Raw genomic sequence first — 19,276 nt, 5'->3', positions numbered from 1 at the left:
GTTTGATAGTACCAAGTGGCTCCTGCAATCTGCCATCAAAATGTTGGCAGGCGAGTTTTGTTTTCCAGGGAAAATTGCCGTTGTTTGTGTTTGGGGGCCTGTGGGTGGGAGTGACCGGCTGGCTCCTTAGAATCCACGATACGCAGGATGGTTCCCAGACCAGAGGTGGCACCAGTGCCAAGTCGGGCCAGTTTGATGGTGCAAAGTGGCTCCTGCAATCTGCCATCCAGAAGCGGGGTAGCTTACTTTTGTTTGCCAGGGAAACGGGCCGAGTTTTGTGTCTGGGGGCCTATGGCTGCGAGTGACCGGCTGGCTCCTGAAAAGCTACGATAGGCAGGATGGTGACCAGACCCATGGTGGCACCAGTGCCAAGTTGGGCTGATTTGATAGTACCAAGTGGCTCCTGCAATCTGCCATCAAAAAGTTGGCAGGCGAGGTTTGTTTTCCAGGGAAAAGCGCCGTTGTTTTTGTTTGGGGGCCTGTGTGTGGGAGTGGCCAGATGGCTAATTAGAATCCACGATACGCAGCATGGTTCCCAGACCTGAGGTGGCACCAGTGCCAAGTCGGGCTGGTTTGATACTATCAAGTGCGTCCTGCAATCTGCCATCCAGAAGCGGGGTAGCTTACTTTTGTTTGCCAGGGAAACGGGCCGAGGTTTGTGTCTGGGGGCCTATGGCTGGGAGTGACCGGCTGGCTCCTGAAAAGCTACGATAGGCAGGATGGTGACCAGACCCATGGTGGCACCAGTGCCAAGTTGGGCTGGTTTGATAGTACCAAGTGGCTCCTGCAATCTGCCATCAAAAAATTGGCAGGCGAGTTTTGTTTTCCAGGGAAAAGCGCCGTTGTTTTTGTTTGGGGGCCTGTGGGTGGGAGTGGCCGGCTGGCTCCTTAGAATCCACGATACGCAGGATGGTTCCCAGACCAGAGGTGGCACCAGTGCCAAGTCGGGCTAGTTTGATGGTGCAAAGTGGCTCCTGCAATCTGCCATCCAGAAGCGGGGCAGCTTACTTTTGTTTGCCAGGGAAACGGGCCGAGTATTGTTTCTGGGGGCCTATGGCTGCGAGTGACCGGCTGGCTCCTGAAAAGCTACGATAGGCAGGATGGTGACCAGACCCATGATGGCACCAGTGCCAAGTTGGGCTGATTTGATAGTACCAAGTGGCTCCTGCAATCTGCCATGAAAAAGTTGGCAGGCGAGTTTTGTTTTCCAGGGAAAAGCGCCGTTGTTTGTGTTTGGGGGCCTGTGGCTGGGAGTGGACGGATGGCTCCTTAGAACCACGATACGCAGGATGGTTCCCAGACCAGAGGTGGCACCAGTGCCAAGTCGGGCTGGTTTGATAGTACCAAGTGGTTCCTGCAATCTGCCATCCAGAAGCGGGGCAGCTTACTTTTGTATGCCAGGGAAACGGGCTGAGGTTTTTGTCTGGGGGCCTATAGCTTGGAGTGACCGTCTGGCTCCTGAAAAGCTACGATAGGCAGGATGGTGACCAAACGCATGGTGGCACCAGTGCCAAGTTGGGCTGATTTGATAGTACCAAGTGGCTCCTGCAATCTGCCATCAAAATGTTGGCAGGCGAGTTTTGTTTTCCAGGGAAAAGCGCCGTTGTTTGTGTTTGGGGGCCTGTGGCTGGGAGTGGCCGGCTGGCTGCTTAGAATCCACGATACGCAGGATGGTTCCCAGACCAGAGGTGGCACCAGTGCCAAGTCGGGCTGGTTTGATACTACCAAGTGCGTCCTGCAATCTGCCATCCAGAAGCGGGGCAGCTTACTTTTGTTTGCCAGGTAAACGGGCCGAGGTTTGTGTCTGGGGGCCTATGGCTGGGAGTGACCGGCTGGCTCCTGAAAAGCTACGATAGGCAGGATGGTGACCAGACCCATGGTGGCACCAGTGCCAAGTTGGGCTGGTTTGATAGTACCAAGTGGCTCCTGCAATCTGCCATCAAAAAGTTGTCAGGCGAGTTTTGTTTTCCAGGGAAAAGCGCCGTTGTTTGTGTTTGTGGGCCTGTGGCTGGGAGTGGACGGATGGCTCCTTAGAATCCACGATACACAGCATGGTTCCCAGACCAGAGGTGGCACCAGTGCCAAGTTGGGCTGGTTTGATAGTACCAAGTGCGTCCTGCAATCTACCATCCAGAAGCGGGGCAGCTTACTTTTGTTTGCCTGGGAAACGGGCCGAGGTTTGTGTCTCAGGGCCTATGGCTGGGAGTGACCGGCTGGCTCCTGAAAAGCTACGATAGGCAGAATGGTGACCAAACGCATGGCGGCACCAGTGCCAAGTTGGGCTGGTTTGATAGTACCAAGTGGCTCCTGCAATCTCCCATCAAAATGTTGGCAGGCGAGTTTGTTATCCAGGGAAAAGCGCCGTTGTTTGTGTTTGGGGGCCTCTGGCTGGGAGTGGCCGGCTGGCTCCTTAGAATCCATGATACGCAGGATGGTTCCCAGACCAGAGGTGGCACCAGTGCCAAGTCGGGCTGGTTTGATGGTGAAAAGTGGCTCCTGCAATCTGCCATCCAGAAGCGGGATAACTTACTTTTGTTTGCCAGGGAAACGGGCCGAGTTTTGTGTCTGGGGGCCTATGGCTGCGAGTGACCGGCTGGCTCCTGAAAAGCTACGATAGGCAGGATGGTGACCAGACCCATGGTGGCACCAGTGCCAAGTTGGGCTGATTTGATAGTAGCAAGTGGCTCCTGCAATCTGCCATCAAAAAGTTGGCAGGCGAGTTTTGTTTTCCAGGGAAAAGCGCCGTTGTTTGTGTCTGGGGGCCTGTGGCTGGAGTGGCCGGCTGGCTCCTTACAATGAACGATACGCAGGATGGTTCCCAGAGCTGAGGTGGCACCAGTGCCAAGTCGGGCTAGTTTGATGGTGCAAAGTGGCTCCTGCAATCTGCCATCCAGAAGCGGGGTAGCTTACTTTTGTTTGCCAGGGAAACGGGCCGAAATATTTGTCTAGGGGCCTCTGGCTGGGGGTGGCTGGCTGGCTCCTGAAAAGCTACGATAGGCAGGATGGTGACCAGACCCATGGTGGCACCAGTGCCAAGTTGGGCTGGTTTGATAGTACCAAGTGGCTCCTGCAATCTGCCATCAAAAATTGTCAGGCGAGTTTTGTTTTCCAGGGAAAAGCGCCGTTGTTTTTATTTGGGGGCCTGTGGCTGGGAGTGGCCGGCTGGCTCCTTTGAACCCACGATACGCAGGATGGTTCCCAGACCCAAGGTGGCACCAGTGCCAAGTTGGGCTGGTTTGATACTACCAAGTGCGTCCTGCAATCTGCCATCCAGAAGCGGGGCAGCTTAATTTTGTTTGCCAGGGAAACGGGCCGTGGGTTTTGTTTGGGGGCCTATGGCTGAGAGTGGCCGGCTGGCTCCTGAAAATCCACGCTAGGCAGCATGGTTCCCAGATGCAAGGTGGCACCAGTGCCAAGTCGGGCTGGTTTGATGGTGCAAAGTGGCTCCTGCAATCTGCCATCCAGAAGCGGGGCAGCTGATTTTTGTTTGCCAGAGAAAAATTCCGTGGATTGTTTTTGGGGGCATATTGCTGGGAGTGGCCGGCTGGCTCCTTAAAATGCTCGATACGCATGATGGTTCCCAGGTCCAAGGTGTCACCACTACCAAGTCGGCCTGCGGTTTTAGTATCAAGTTCATCCTGCAATTTGCCATCCAGAAGAGGGGCAGTTGAGTTTTGTTTGCCAGAGAAACGGGCCGAGGTTTCTGTTTGGGGACATATGGCTGAGAGTGGCCGGCTGGCCCCTGAATATCCACGATACACAGCATGGTTCCCAGATCCAAGGTGGCACCAGTGCCAAGTTGGGCTGGTTTGATAGTCCCAAGTGTCTCCTGCAATCTGCCATCCAGAAGCAGGGCAGCTTACTTTTGTTTGCCAGAGAAATAGGCCTAGGTTTTTGTCTGGGGGCCTGTGGCTAGGAGTGGCCGGCTGGCTCCTAAGAATCCACGATACGCAGGATGTTTCCCAGACCCAAGGTGGCACCAGTGCCAAGTCGGGCTGGTTTGATAGTACCAAGTGGCTCCTGCAAACTCCATCAAAAAGTTGGCAGGCGTGTTTTGTTTTCCAGGGAACAGCGCCGTTGATTTTGTTTGGGGGCCTGTGGCTGGGAGTGGCCGGCTGGCTCCTTAGAATCCACGATACGCAGGATGGTTCCCAGACCCAAGGTGGCACCAGTGCAAAGTCGGGCTGGTTTGATTACACCAAGTGGCTCCTGCAATCTGCCATCCAGAAGTGAGGCAGCTAAGTTTTGTTTGCCAGAAAAAAGGGCCGTGGTTTTTGTTGGGGGCCTGTGGCTGGGAGTGGCCGGCTGGCTCCTTAGAATCCACCATACGCAGGATGGTTCCCAGACCCAAGGTGGCACCAGTGCCAAGTCGGGCTGGTTTGATAGTACCAAGTGGCTCCTGCAATCTGCCATCCAGAAGCGGTGCAGTTGAGTTTTGTTTGCCAGAGAAAAGGGCCGTGGGTTGTGTTTGGGGGCATATGGCTGGGAGTGGCCGGCTGTCTCATTAAAAAGATCTATACGCAGGATGGTTCCCAGACCCAAGGTGGCACCAGTGCCAAGTTGGGCTGGTTTGATAGTACCAAGTGGCTCCTGCAATCTGCCATCAAAAAGTTGTCAGGCGAGTTTTGTTTTCCAGGGAAAAGCGCCGTTGTTTGTATTTGGGGACCTATGGCTGGGAGTGGCCGGCTGGCTCCTTAGAATCCACGATACGTAGCATGGTTCCCAGACAAGAGGTGCCACCAGTGCCAAGTTGGGCTGGTTTGATAGTACCAAGTGCGTCCTGCAATCTGCCATCCAGAAGCGGGGCAGCTTACTTTTGTTTGCCTGGGAAACGGGCCGAGGTTTTTGTCTGGGGGCCTATGGCTGGGACTGACCGGCTGGCTCCTTAAAATCCACGATACGCAGGATGGTTCCCAGACCAGAGTTGGCACCAGTGCCAAGTCGGGCTGGTTTGATAGTACCAAGTGGCTCCTGCAATCTGCCATCCAGAAGCGGGGCAGCTTACTTTTGTTTGCCAGGGAAACGGGCCGAGGTTTGTGTCTGGGGGCCTATGGCAGGGAGGGACCGGCTGGCTCCTGAAAAGCTACGATAGGAAGGATGGTGACCAGACCCATGGTGGCACCAGTGCCAAGTTGGGCTGATTTGATAGTAGCAAGTGGCTCCTGCAATCTGCCATCAAAATGTTGGCAGGCGAGTTTTGTTTTCCAGGGAAAAGCGCTGTGGTTTGTGTTTGGGGGCCTGTGGCTGGGAGTGACCGGCTGGCGCCTTAGAATCCACGATACGCAGGATGGTTCCCAGACCCAAGGTAGCACCAGTGCCAAGTTGGGCTGGTTTGATAGTACCAAGTGGCTCCTGCAATCTGCCATCCAGAAGCGGGGCAGCTTAATTTTGTTTGCCAGGGAAACGGGTCGAGCTTTGTGTCTGGGGGCCTATGGCTGGGAGTGACCGGCTGGCTCCTGAAAAGCTACGATAGGCAGGATGGTGACCAGACCCATGGTGGCACCAGTGCCAAGTAGGGCTGGTTTGATAGTACCAAGTGGCTCCTGCAATCTGCCATCAAAAAGTTGGCAGGCAAGTTTTGTTTTCCAGGGAAAAGCGCCGTTGTTTTTGTTTGGGGGCCTATGGCTGGGTGTGGCCGGCTGGCTCATTAGAATCCAAGATACGCCGGATGGTTCCCAGACCTGAGGTGGCACCAGTGCCAAGTCGGGCTGGTTTGATAGTACCAAGCGCGTCCTGCAATCTGCCATCAAAAAGTTGGCAGGCAAGTTTTGTTTTCCAGGGAAAAGCGCCGTTGTTTTTGTTTGGGGGCCTGTGGCTGGGAGTGGCCCGCTGGCTCCTTAGAATCCACGATACACAGCATGGTATCCAGACCCAAGGTGGCACCAGTGCCAAGTTTTGCTGGTTTGATAGTGCCAAGTGGTTCCTGCAATCTGCCATCCAGAAGCAGGGCAGCTTACTTTGGTTTGCCAGGGAAACGGTCCGAGGTTTTTGTCTGGGGGCCTATGGCTGGGATTGACCGGCTGGCTCCTGAAAAGCTACGATAGACAGGATGGTGAGCAGACCCATGCTGGCACCAGTCCCAAGTTGGGCTGATTTGATAGTACCAAGTGGCTCCTGCAATCTGCCGTCAAAATTTGGCAGGCGAGTTTTGTTTTCCAGGGAAAAGCGCCGTTGTTTCTGTTTGGGGGCCTGTGGCTGGGAGTGGCCGGCTGGCTCCTTACAATGAACGATACGCAGGATGGTTCCCAGACCCAAGGTGGCACCAGTGCCAAGTCGGGCTAGTATGATGGTGCAAAGTGGCTCCTGCAATCTGCCATCCAGAAGCGGGGCAGATTACTTTTGTTTGCCAGGGAAAAGGGCCGAGCTTTGTGTCTCGGGGCCTATGGCTGGGAGTGACCGGCTGGCTCCTGAAAGGCTACGATAGGCAGGATGGTGACCAAACGCATGGTGGCACCAGTGCCAAGTTGGGCTGGTTTGATAGTACCAAGTGGCTCCTGCAATCTGCCATCAAAATGTCGGCAGGCGAGCTTTGTTTTCCAGGGAAAAGCGCCGTTGTTTGTGTCTGGGGGCCTGTGGCTGGGAGTGGCCGGCTGGCTCCTTAGAATCCACGATACGCAGGATGGTTCCCAGACCAGAGGTGGCACCAGTGCCAAGTCGGGCTGGTTTGATAGTACCAAGCGCGTCCTGCAATCTGCCATCCAGAAGCGGGGCAGCTTACTTTTGTTTGCCAGGGAAACGGGCCGAGGTTTTTGTCTGGGGGCCTATGGCTGGGAGTGACCGGCTGCCTCCTGAAAAGCTACGATAGGCAGGATGGTGACCAGACCCATGGTGGCACCAGTCCCAAGTTGGGCTGATTTGATAGTACCAAGTGGCTCCTGCAATCTGCCATCCAAAATTTGGCAGGCGAGTTTTGTTTTCCAGGGAAAAGCGCCGTTGTTTGTGTCTGGGGGCCTGTGGCTGGGAGTGGCCGGCTGGCTCCTTAGAATCCACGATACGCAGGATGGTTCCCAGACCAGATGTGGCACCATTGCCAAGTCGGGCTGGTTTGATAGGACCAAGCGCGTCCTGCAATCTGCCATGCAGAAGCGGGGCAGCTTACTTTTGTTTGCCAGGGAAACGGGCCGAGGTTTGTGTCTGGGGGCCTATGGCTGGGAGTGACCGGCTGGCTCCTGAAAAGCTACGATAGGCAGGATGGTGAGCAGACCCATGGTGGCACCAGTGCCAAGTTGAGCTGGTTTGATAGTACCAAGTGGCTCCTGCAATCTGCCATCAAAAATTTGGCAGGCGAGTTTTGTTTTCCAGGGAAAAGCGCCGTTGTTTGTGTTTGGGTGCCTATGGCTGGGAGTGGCCGGCTGGCTCCTTAGAATCCACGATACGCACCATGGTTCCCAGACCAGAGGTGGCACCAGTGCCAAGTCGGGCTGGTTTGATAGTACCAAGTGCGTCCTACAATCTGCCATCCAGAAGCGGGGCAGCTTACTTTTGTTTGCCAGGGAAACGGGCCGAGCTTTGTGTCTGGGGGCCTATGGCTGGGAGTGACCGGCTGGCTCCTGAAAAGCTACGATAGGCAGGATGGTGACCAGACCCATGGTGGCACCAGTGCCAAGTTGGGCTGATTTGATAGTAGCAAGTGGCTCCTGCAATCTGCCATCAAAATGTCGGCAGGCGGGTTTTGTTTTCCAGGGAAAAGCGCTGTGGTTTGTGTTTGGGGGCCTGTGGCTGGGAGTGACCGGCTGGCTCCTTAGAATCCACGATACGCAGGATGGTTCCCAGACCCAAGGTGGCACCAGTGCCAAGTTGGGCTGGTTTGATAGTACCAAGTGGCTCCTGCAATCTGCCATCCAGAAGCGGGGCAGCTTACTTTTGTTTGCCAGGGAAACGGGCCGAGGTTTTTCTCTGGGGGCCTATGGCTGGGAGTGACCGGCTGGCTCCTGAAAAGCTAAGATAAGCAGGATGTTGACCAGTCCCATGGTGGCACCAGTGTCCAGTTGGGCTGGTTTGATAGTACCAAGTGGCTCCTGCAATCTGCCATCAAAAAGTTGGCAGGCGAGTTTTGTTTTCCAGGGAAAAGCGCCGTTGTTTGTGTCTGGGGGCCTGTGGCTGGGAGTGGCCGGCTGGCTCCTTAGAATCCACGATACGCAGCATGGTTCCCAGACCAGAGGTGGCACCAGTGCCAAGTTGGGCTGGTTTGATAGTACCAAGTGCGTCCTGCAATCTGCCATCCAGAAGCAGGGTAGCTTACTTTTGTTTGCCAGGGAAACGGGCCGAGGTTTGTGTCTCGGGGCCTATGGCTGGGAGGGACCGGCTGGCTCCTGAAAAGCTACGATAGGCAGGATGGTGACCAGACCCATGGTGGCACCAGTGCCAAGTTGGGCTGGTTTGATAGTACCAAGTGGCTCCTGCAATCTGCCATCAAAAAGTTGGCAGGCGAGTTTGTTATCCAGGGAAATGCGCCGTTGTTTGTGTTTGGGGGCCTGTGGCTGGGAGTGGACGGATGGCTCCTTAGAATCCACGATACGCAGCATGGTTCCCAGACCTGAGGTGGCACCAGTGCCAAGTCGGGCCAGTTTGATGGTGAAAAGTGGCTCCTGCAATCTGCCATCCAGAAGCGGGATAACTTACTTTTGTTTGCCAGGGAAACGGGCCAAGGTTTTTGTCTGGGGGCCTATGGCTGGGAGTGACCGGCTGGCTCCTGAAATGCTACGATAGGCAGGATGGTGACCAGACCCATGGTGGCACCAGTGTCAAGTTGGGCTGGTTTGATAGTACCCAGTGGCTCCGGCAATCTGCCATCAAAATTTGGCAGGCGAGTTTTGTTTTCCAGGGAAAAGCGCCGTTGTTTTTGTTTGGGGGCCTGTGGCTGGGAGTGGACGGATGGCTAATTAGAATCCACGATACGCAGGATGGTTCCCAGACCAGAGGTGGCACCAGTGCCAAGTCGGGCTGGTTTGATGGTGCAAAGTGGCTCCTGCAATCTGCCATCCAGAAGCGGGGCAGCTTATTTTTCTTTACCAGGGAAACGGGCCGAGGTTTTTGTCTGGGGGCCTATGGCTTGGAGTGACCGGCTGGCTCCTGAAAAGCTACGATAGGCAGGATGGTGACCAGACCCATGGTGGCACCAGTGCCAAGTTGGGCTGGTTTGATAGTACCAAGTGGCTCCTGCAATCTGCCATCAAAATGTTGGCAGGCGAGTTTTGTTTTCCAGGGAAAAGCGCCGTTGTTTGTGTTTGGGGGCCTGTGGCTGGGAGTGGACGGCTGGCTGCTTAGAATCCACGATACCCAGGATGATTCCCAGACCAGAGGTGGCACCAGTGCCAAGTCGGGCTGGTTTGATAATACCTAGTGGATTCTGCAATCTGTCATCCAGAAGCGGGACAGCTTACTTTTGTTTGCCAGGGAAACGGTCCGAGCTTTGTGTCACGGGGCCTATGGCTGGGAGTGACCGTCTAGGTCCTGAAAAGCTACGATAGGCAGGATGGTGACCAGACCCATGGTGGCACCAGTGCCAAGTTGGGCTGGTTTGATAGTACCAAGTGGCTCCTGCAATCTGCCATCAAAATGTTGGCAGGCGAGTTTTGTTTTCCAGGGAAAAGCGCCGTTGTTTGTGTTTGGAGGCCTGTGGCTGGGAGTGGCCGGCTTGCTAATTGGAATCCACGATACGCAGCATGGTTCCCAGACCAGAGGTGGCAGCAGTGCCAAGTCGTGCTGGTTTGATGGTGCAAAGTGGCTCCTGCAATCTGCCATCCAGAAGCGGGGCAGCTTACTTTTGTTTGCCAGGGAAACGGGCCGAGTTTTGTGTCTGGGCGCCTATGGCTGGGAGTGACCTGCTAGGTCCTGAAAAGCTACGATAGGCAGGATGGTGACCAGACCCATGGTGGCACCAGTGCCAAGTTGGGCTGATTTGATAGTAGCAAGTGGCTCCTGCAATCTGCCATCAAAATGTTGGCAGGCGAGTTTTGTTTTCCAGGGAAAAGCGCCGTTGTTTGTGTTTGGGGGTCTGTGGCTGGGAGTGACCGGCTGGCTCCTTAGAATCCACGATACGCAGGATGGTTCCCAGACCCAAGGTGGCACCAGTGCCAAGTTGGGCTGGTTTGATAGTACCAAGTGGCTCCTGCAATCTGCCATCCAGAAGCGGGGCAGCTTAATTTTGTTTGCCAGGGAAACGGGTCGAGCTTTGTGTCTGGGGGCCTATGGCTGGGAGTGACCGGCTGGCTCCTGAAAAGCTACGATAGGCAGGATGGTGACCAGACCCATGGTGGCACCAGTGCCAAGTAGGGCTGGTTTGATAGTACCAAGTGGCTCCTGCAATCTGCCATCAAAAAGTTGGCAGGCAAGTTTTGTTTTCCAGGGAAAAGCGCCGTTGTTTTTGTTTGGGGGCCTATGGCTGGGTGTGGCCGGCTGGCTCATTAGAATCCAAGATACGCCGGATGGTTCCCAGACCTGAGGTGGCACCAGTGCCAAGTCGGGCTGGTTTGATAGTACCAAGCGCGTCCTGCAATCTGCCATCAAAAAGTTGGCAGGCAAGTTTTGTTTTCCAGGGAAAAGCGCCGTTGTTTTTGTTTGGGGGCCTGTGGCTGGGAGTGGCCGGCTGGCTCCTTAGAATCCACGATACACAGCATGGTATCCAGACCCAAGGTGGCACCAGTGCCAAGTTTTGCTGGTTTGATAGTACCAAGTGGTTCCTGCAATCTGCCATCCAGAAGCAGGGCAGCTTACTTTTGTTTGCCAGGGAAACGGTCCGAGGTTTTTGTCTGGGGGCCTATGGCTGGGATTGACCGGCTGGCTCCTGAAAAGCTACGATAGGCAGGATGGTGACCAGACCCATGCTGGCACCAGTCCCAAGTTGGGCTGATTTGATAGTACCAAGTGGCTCCTGCAATCTGCCGTCAAAATTTGGCAGGCGAGTTTTGTTTTCCAGGGAAAAGCGCCGTTGTTTGTGTTTGGGGGCCTGTGGCTGGGAGTGGCCGGCTGGCTCCTTAGAATCCACGATACGCAGGATGGTTCCCAGACCCAAGGTGGCACCAGTGCCAAGTCGGGCTAGTATGATGGTGCAAAGTGGCTCCTGCAATCTGCCATCCAGAAGCGGGGCAGATTACTTTTGTTTGCCAGGGAAAAGGGCCGAGCTTTGTGTCTCGGGGCCTATGGCTGGGAGTGACCGGCTGGCTCCTGAAAGGCTACGATAGGCAGGATGGTGACCAAACGCATGGTGGCACCAGTGCCAAGTTGGGCTGGTTTGATAGTACCAAGTGGCTCCTGCAATCTGCCATCAAAATGTCGGCAGGCGAGCTTTGTTTTCCAGGGAAAAGCGCCGTTGTTTGTGTTTGGGGGCCTGTGGCTGGGAGTGGCCGGCTGGCTCCTTAGAATCCACGATACGCAGGATGGTTCCCAGACCAGAGGTGGCACCAGTGCCAAGTCGGGCTGGTTTGATAGTACCAAGTGCGTCCTGCAATCTGCCATCCAGAAGCGGGGCAGCTTACTTTTGTTTGCCAGGGAAACGGGCCGAGCGTTTTGTCTGGGGGCCTATGGCTGGGAGTGAGCGGCTGGCTCCTGAAAAGCTAAGATAAGCAGGATGGTGAGCAGACCCATGGTGGCACCAGTGCCAAGTTGGGCTGGTTTGATAGCACCAAGTGGCTCCTGCAATCTGCCATCAAAAAGTTGGCAGGCGAGTTTTGTTTTCCAGGGAAAAGCGCCGTTGTTTGTGTTTGGGTGCCTATGGCTGGGAGTGGCCGGCTGGCTCCTTAGAATCCACGATACACAGGATGGTTCCCAGACCAGAGGTGGCACCAGTGCCAAGTCGGGCTGGTTTGATAGTACCGAGTGCGTCCTACAATCTGCCATCCAGAAGCGGGACAGCTTGCTTTTGTTTGCCAGGGAAACGGGTCGAGCTTTGTGTCTGGGGGCCTATGGCTGGGAGTGACCGGCTAGGTCCTGAAAAGCTAAGGTAGGCAGGATGGTGACCAGACCCATGGTGGCACAAGTGCCAAGTTGGGCTGGTTTGATAGTACCAAGTGGCTCCTGCAATCTGCCATCAAAAAGTTGGCAGGCGAGTTTTGTTTTCCAGGGAAAAGCGCCGTTGTTTGTGTTTGGGGGCCTGTGGCTGGGAGTGGCCGGCTGGCTGCTTAGAATCCACGATACGCAGGATGGTTCCCAGACCAGAGGTGGCACCAGTGCCAAGTCGGGCTGGTTTTATAGTACCAAGTGGTTCCAGCAATCTGCCATCCAGAAGCGGGGCAGCTTACTTTTGTTTGCCAGGGAAACGGGCCGAGGTTTTTGTCTGGGAGCCTATGGCTGGGAGTGACCGGCTGGCTCCTGAAAAGCTACGATAAGCAGGATGGTGACCAGACCCATGGTGGCACCAGTGCCAAGTTGGGCTGATTTGATAGTACCAAGTGGCTCCTGCAATCTGCCATCAAAAAGTTGGCCGGCGAATTTTGTTTTCCAGGGAAAAGCGCTGTGGTTTGTGTTTGGGGGCCTGTGGCTGGGAGTGGCCGGCTGGCTCCTAATAATCCACGATATGCAGCATGGTTCCCAGACCCAAGGTGGCACCAGTGCCAAGTTGGGCTGGTTTGATAGTACCAAGTGGCTCTGGCAATCTGCCATCAAAAAGTTGGCAGACGAGTTTTGTTTTCCAGGGAAAAGCGCCGTTGTTTTTGTTTGGGGGCCTGTGGCTGGGAGTGGACGGATGGCTAATTAGAATCCACGATAGGCAGGATGGTGACCAGACCCATGGTGGCACCAGTGCCAAGTCGGGCTGGTTTGATAGTACCAAGTGGCTCCGGCAATCTGCCATCCAGAAGCGGGATAACTTACTTTTGTTTGTCAGGGAAACGGGCCGAGGTTTGTGTCTGGGGGCCTATGGCTGGGAGTGACCGGCTGGCTCCTGAAAAGCTACGATAGGCAGGATGGTGACCAGACCCATGGTGGCACCAGTGCCAAGTTGGTCTGATTTGATAAAACCAAGTGGCTCCTGAAATCTCCCATCAAAAAGTTGGCAGGAGAGTTTTGTTTCCCAGGGAAAAGCGCCGTTGTTTGTGTTTGGGGGCCTGTGGCTGGGAGTGGCCGGCTGGCTCCTTAGAATCCACGATACGCAGCATGGTATCCAGACCCAAGGTGGCACCAGTGCCAAGTTTTGCTGGTTTGATAGTACCAAGTGGTTCCTGCAATCTTCCATCCAGAAGCAGGGCAGCTTACTTTTGTTTGCCAGGGAAACGGGCCGAGGTTTTTGTCTGGGGGCCTATGGCTGGGAGTGACCGGCTGCCTCCTGAAAAGCTACGATAGGCAGGATGGTGACCAGACCCATGGTGGCACCAGTCCCAAGTTGGGCTGATTTGATAGTACCAAGTGGCTCCTGCAATCTGCCATCCAAAATTTGGCAGGCGAGTTTTGTTTTCCAGGGAAAAGCGCCGTTGTTTGTGTCTGGGGGCCTGTGGCTGGGAGTGGCCGGCTGGCTCCTTAGAATCCACGATACGCAGGATGGTTCCCAGACCAGAGGTGGCACCAGTGCCAAGTCGGGCTGGTTTGATAGTACCAAGCGCGTCCTGCAATCTGCCATGCAGAAGCGGGGCAGCTTACTTTTGTTTGCCAGGGAAACGGGTCGAGCTTTGTGTCTGGGGGCCTATGGCTGGGAGTGACCGGCTGGCTCCTGAAAAGCTACGATAGGCAGGATGGTGAGCAGACCCATGGTGGCACCAGTGCCAAGTTGAGCTGGTTTGATAGTACCAAGTGGCTCCTGCAATCTGCCATCAAAAATTTGGCAGGCGAGTTTTGTTTTCCAGGGAAAAGCGCCGTTGTTTGTGTTTGGGTGCCTATGGCTGGGAGTGGCCGGCTGGCTCCTTAGAATCCACGATACGCACCATGGTTCCCAGACCAGAGGTGGCACCAGTGCCAAGTCGGGCTGGTTTGATAGTACCAAGTGCGTCCTACAATCTGCCATCCAGAAGCGGGGCAGCTTACTTTTGTTTGCCAGGGAAACGGGCCGAGCTTTGTGTCTGGGGGCCTATGGCTGGGAGTGACCGGCTGGCTCCTGAAAAGCTACGATAGGCAGGATGGTGACCAGACCCATGGTGGCACCAGTGCCAAGTTGGGCTGATTTGATAGTAGCAAGTGGCTCCTGCAATCTGCCATCAAAATGTCGGCAGGCGGGTTTTGTTTTCCAGGGAAAAGCGCTGTGGTTTGTGTTTGGGGGCCTGTGGCTGGGAGTGACCGGCTGGCTCCTTAGAATCCACGATACGCAGGATGGTTCCCAGACCCAAGGTGGCACCAGTGCCAAGTTGGGCTGGTTTGATAGTACCAAGTGGCTCCTGCAATCTGCCATCCAGAAGCGGGGCAGCTTACTTTTGTTTGCCAGGGAAACGGGCCGAGGTTTTTCTCTGGGGGCCTATGGCTGGGAGTGACCGGCTGGCTCCTGAAAAGCTAAGATAAGCAGGATGGTGACCAGACCCATGGTGGCACCAGTGTCCAGTTGGGCTGGTTTGATAGTACCAAGTGCGTCCTGCAATCTGCCATCCAGAAGCAGGGTAGCTTACTTTTGTTTGCCAGGGAAACGGGCCGAGGTTTGTGTCTCGGGGCCTATGGCTGGGAGGGACCGGCTGGCTCCTGAAAAGCTACGATAGGCAGGATGGTGACCAGACCCATGGTGGCACCAGTGCCAAGTTGGGCTGGTTTGATAGTACCAAGTGGCTCCTGCAATCTGCCATCAAAAAGTTGGCAGGCGAGTTTGTTATCCAGGGAAATGCGCCGTTGTTTGTGTTTGGGGGCCTGTGGCTGGGAGTGACCGGCTGGCTCCTTAGAATCCACGATACGCAGCATGGTTCCCAGACCTGAGGTGGCACCAGTGCCAAGTCGGGCTGGTTTGATGGTGAAAAGTGGCTCCTGCAATCTGCCATCCAGAAGCGGGATAACTTACTTTTGTTTGCCAGGGAAACGGGCCGAGGTTTTTGTCTGGGGGCCTATGGCTGGGAGTGACCGGCTGGCTCCTGAAATGCTACGATAGGCAGGATGGTGACCAGACCCATGGTGGCACCAGTGTCAAGTTGGGCTGGTTTGATAGTACCCAGTGGCTCCGGCAATCTGCCATCAAAATTTGGCAGGCGAGTTTTGTTTTCCAGGGAAAAGCGCCGTTGTTTTTGTTTGGGGGCCTGTGGCTGGGAGTGGACGGATGGCTAATTAGAATCCACGATACGCAGGATGGTTCCCAGACCAGAGGTGGCACCAGTGCCAAGTCGGGCTGGTTTGATGGTGCAAAGTGGCTCCTGCACTCTGCCATCCAGAAGCGGGGCAGCTTATTTTTCTTTACCAGGGAAACGGGCCGAGGTTTTTGTCTGGGGGCCTATGGCTTGGAGTGACCGGCTGGCTCCTGAAAAGCTACGATAGGCAGGATGGTGACCAGACCCATGGTGGCACCAGTGCCAAGTTGGGCTGGTTTGATAGTACCAAGTGGCTCCTGCAATCTGCCATCAAAATGTTGGCAGGCGAGTTTTGTTTTCCAGGGAAAAGCGCCGTTGTTTGTGTTTGGGGGCCTGTGGCTGGGAGTGGACGGCTGGCTGCTTAGAATCCACGATACCCAGGATGGTTCCCAGACCAGAGGTGGCACCAGTGCCAAGTCGGGCTGGTTTGATAATACCTAGTGGATTCTGCAATCTGTCATCCAGAAGCGGGACAGCTTACTTTTGTTTGCCAGGGAAACGGTCCGAGCTTTGTGTCACGGGGCCTATGGCTGGGAGTGACCGTCTAGGTCCTGAAAAGCTACGATAGGCAGGATGGTGACCAGACCCATGGTGGCACCAGTGCCAAGTTGGGCTGGTTTGATAGTACCAAGTGGCTCCTGCAATCTGCCATCAAAATGTTGGCAGGCGAGTTTTGTTTTCCAGGGAAAAGCGCCGTTGTTTGTGTTTGGAGGCCTGTGGCTGGGAGTGGCCGGCTTGCTAATTGGAATCCACGATACGCAGCATGGTTCCCAGACCAGAGGTGGCAGCAGTGCCAAGTCGGGCTGGTTTGATGTTGCAAAGTGGCTCCTGCAATCTGCCATCCAGAAGCGGGGCAGCTTACTTTTGTTTGCCAGGGAAACGGGCCGAGTTTTGTGTCTGGGCGCCTATGGCTGGGAGTGACCTGCTAGGTCCTGAAAAGCTACGATAGGCAGGATGGTGACCAGACCCATGGTGGCACCAGTGCCAAGTTGGGCTGATTTGATAGTAGCAAGTGGCTCCTGCAATCTGCCATCAAAATGTTGGCAGGCGAGTTTTGTTTTCCAGGGAAAAGCGCCGTTGTTTGTGTTTGGGGGTCTGTGGCTGGGAGTGACCGGCTGGCTCCTTAGAATCCACGATACGCAGGATGGTTCCCAGACCCAAGGTGGCACCAGTGCCAAGTTGGGCTGGTTTGATAGTACCAAGTGGCTCCTGCAATCTGCCATCCAGAAGCGGGGCAGCTTAATTTTGTTTGCCAGGGAAACGGGTCGAGCTTTGTGTCTGGGGGCCTATGGCTGGGAGTGACCGGCTGGCTCCTGAAAAGCTACGATAGGCAGGATGGTGACCAGACCCATGGTGGCACCAGTGCCAAGTAGGGCTGGTTTGATAGTACCAAGTGGCTCCTGCAATCTGCCATCAAAAAGTTGGCAGGCAAGTTTTGTTTTCCAGGGAAAAGCGCCGTTGTTTTTGTTTGGGGGCCTATGGCTGGGTGTGGCCGGCTGGCTCATTAGAATCCAAGATACGCCGGATGGTTCCCAGACCTGAGGTGGCACCAGTGCCAAGTCGGGCTGGTTTGATAGTACCAAGCGCGTCCTGCAATCTGCCATCAAAAAGTTGGCAGGCAAGTTTTGTTTTCCAGGGAAAAGCGCCGTTGTTTTTGTTTGGGGGCCTGTGGCTGGGAGTGGCCGGCTGGCTCCTTAGAATCCACGATACACAGCATGGTATCCAGACCCAAGGTGGCACCAGTGCCAAGTTTTGCTGGTTTGATAGTACCAAGTGGTTCCTGCAATCTGCCATCCAGAAGCAGGGCAGCTTACTTTTGTTTGCCAGGGAAACGGTCCGAGGTTTTTGTCTGGGGGCCTATGGCTGGGATTGACCGGCTGGCTCCTGAAAAGCTACGATAGGCAGGATGGTGACCAGACCCATGCTGGCACCAGTCCCAAGTTGGGCTGATTTGATAGTACCAAGTGGCTCCTGCAATCTGCCGTCAAAATTTGGCAGGCGAGTTTTGTTTTCCAGGGAAAAGCGCCGTTGTTTCTGTTTGGGGGCCTGTGGCTGGGAGTGGCCGGCTGGCTCCTTAGAATCCACGATACGCAGGATGGTTCCCAGACCCAAGGTGGCACCAGTGCCAAGTCGGGCTAGTATGATGGTGCAAAGTGGCTCCTGCAATCTGCCATCCAGAAGCGGGGCAGATTACTTTTGTTTGCCAGGGAAAAGGGCCGAGCTTTGTGTCTCGGGGCCTATGGCTGGGAGTGACCGGCTGGCTCCTGAAAGGCTACGATAGGCAGGATGGTGACCAAACGCATGGCGGCACCAGTGCCAAGTTGGGCTGGTTTGATAGTACCAAGTGGCTCCTGCAATCTGCCATCAAAATGTCGGCAGGCGAGCTTTGTTTTCCAGGGAAAAGCGCCGTTGTTTGTGTTTGGGGGCCTGTGGCTGGGAGTGGCCGGCTGGCTCCTTAGAATCCACGATACGCAGGATGGTTCCCAGACCAGAGGTGGCACCAGTGCCAAGTCGGGCTGGTTTGATAGTACCAAGTGCGTCCTGCAATCTGCCATCCAGAAGCGGGGCAGCTTACTTTTGTTTGCCAGGGAAACGGGCCGAGGGTTTTGTCTGGGGGCCTATGGCTGGGAGTGAGCGGCTGGCTCCTGAAAAGCTAAGATAAGCAGGATGGTGAGCAGACCCATGGTGGCACAAGTGCCAAGTTGGGCTGGTTTGATAGCACCAAGTGGCTCCTGCAATCTGCCATCAAAAAGTTGGCAGGCGAGTTTTGTTTTCCAGGGAAAAGCGCCGTTGTTTGTGTTTGGGTGCCTATGGCTGGGAGTGGCCGGCTGGCTCCTTAGAATCCACGATACACAGGATGGTTCCCAGACCAGAGGTGGCACCAGTGCCAAGTCGGGCTGGTTTGATAGTACCGAGTGCGTCCTACAATCTGCCATCCAGAAGCGGGACAGCTTGCTTTTGTTTGCCAGGGAAACGGGTCGAGCTTTGTGTCTGGGGGCCTATGGCTGGGAGTGACCGGCTAGGTCCTGAAAAGCTAAGGTAGGCAGGATGGTGACCAGACCCATGGTGGCACAAGTGCCAAGTTGGGCTGGTTTGATAGTACCAAGTGGCTCCTGCAATCTGCCATCAAAAAGTTGGCAGGCGAGTTTTGTTTTCCAGGGAAAAGCGCCGTTGTTTGTGTTTGGGGGCCTGTGGCTGGGAGTGGCCGGCTGGCTGCTTAGAATCCACGATACGCAGGATGGTTCCCAGACCAGAGGTGGCACCAGTGCCAAGTCGGGCTGGTTTTATAGTACCAAGTGGTTCCTGCAATCTGCCATCCAGAAGCGGGGCAGCTTACTTTGGTTTGCCAGGGAAACGGGCAGAGCATTGTGTCTGGGCGCCTATGGCTGGGAGTGACCGGCTGGCTCCTGAAAAGCTACGATAAGCAGGATGGTGACCAGACCCATGGTGGCACCAGTGCCAAGTTGGGCTGATTTGATAGTACCAAGTGGCTCCTGCAATCTGCCATCAAAAAGTTGGCCGGCGAATTTTGTTTTCCAGGGAAAAGCGCTGTGGTTTGTGTTTGGGGGCCTGTGGCTGGGAGTGGCCGGCTGGCTCCTAATAATCCACGATATGCAGCATGGTTCCCAGACCCAAGGTGGCACCAGTGCCAAGTTGGGCTGGTTTGATAGTACCAAGTGGCTCTGGCAATCTGCCATCAAAAAGTTGGCAGACGAGTTTTGTTTTCCAGGGAAAAGCGCCGTTGTTTTTGTTTGGGGGCCTGTGGCTGGGAGTGGACGGATGGCTAATTAGAATCCACGATAGGCAGGATGGTGACCAGACCCATGGTGGCACCAGTGCCAAGTCGGGCTGGTTTGATAGTACCAAGTGGCTCCGGCAATCTGCCATCCAGAAGCGGGATAACTTACTTTTGTTTGTCAGGGAAACGGGCCGAGGTTTGTGTCTGGGGGCCTATGGCTGGGAGTGACCGGCTGGCTCCTGAAAAGCTACGATAGGCAGGATGGTGACCAGACCCATGGTGGCACCAGTGCCAAGTTGGTCTGATTTGATAAAACCAAGTGGCTCCTGAAATCTCCCATCAAAAAGTTGGC

Source organism: Melospiza melodia, chromosome 2 (genome assembly GCF_035770615.1).
Source record: "Melospiza melodia melodia isolate bMelMel2 chromosome 2, bMelMel2.pri, whole genome shotgun sequence".
Lineage (NCBI taxonomy): Eukaryota > Metazoa > Chordata > Aves > Passeriformes > Passerellidae > Melospiza > Melospiza melodia.
This window is presented reverse-complemented; position numbering follows the sequence as displayed.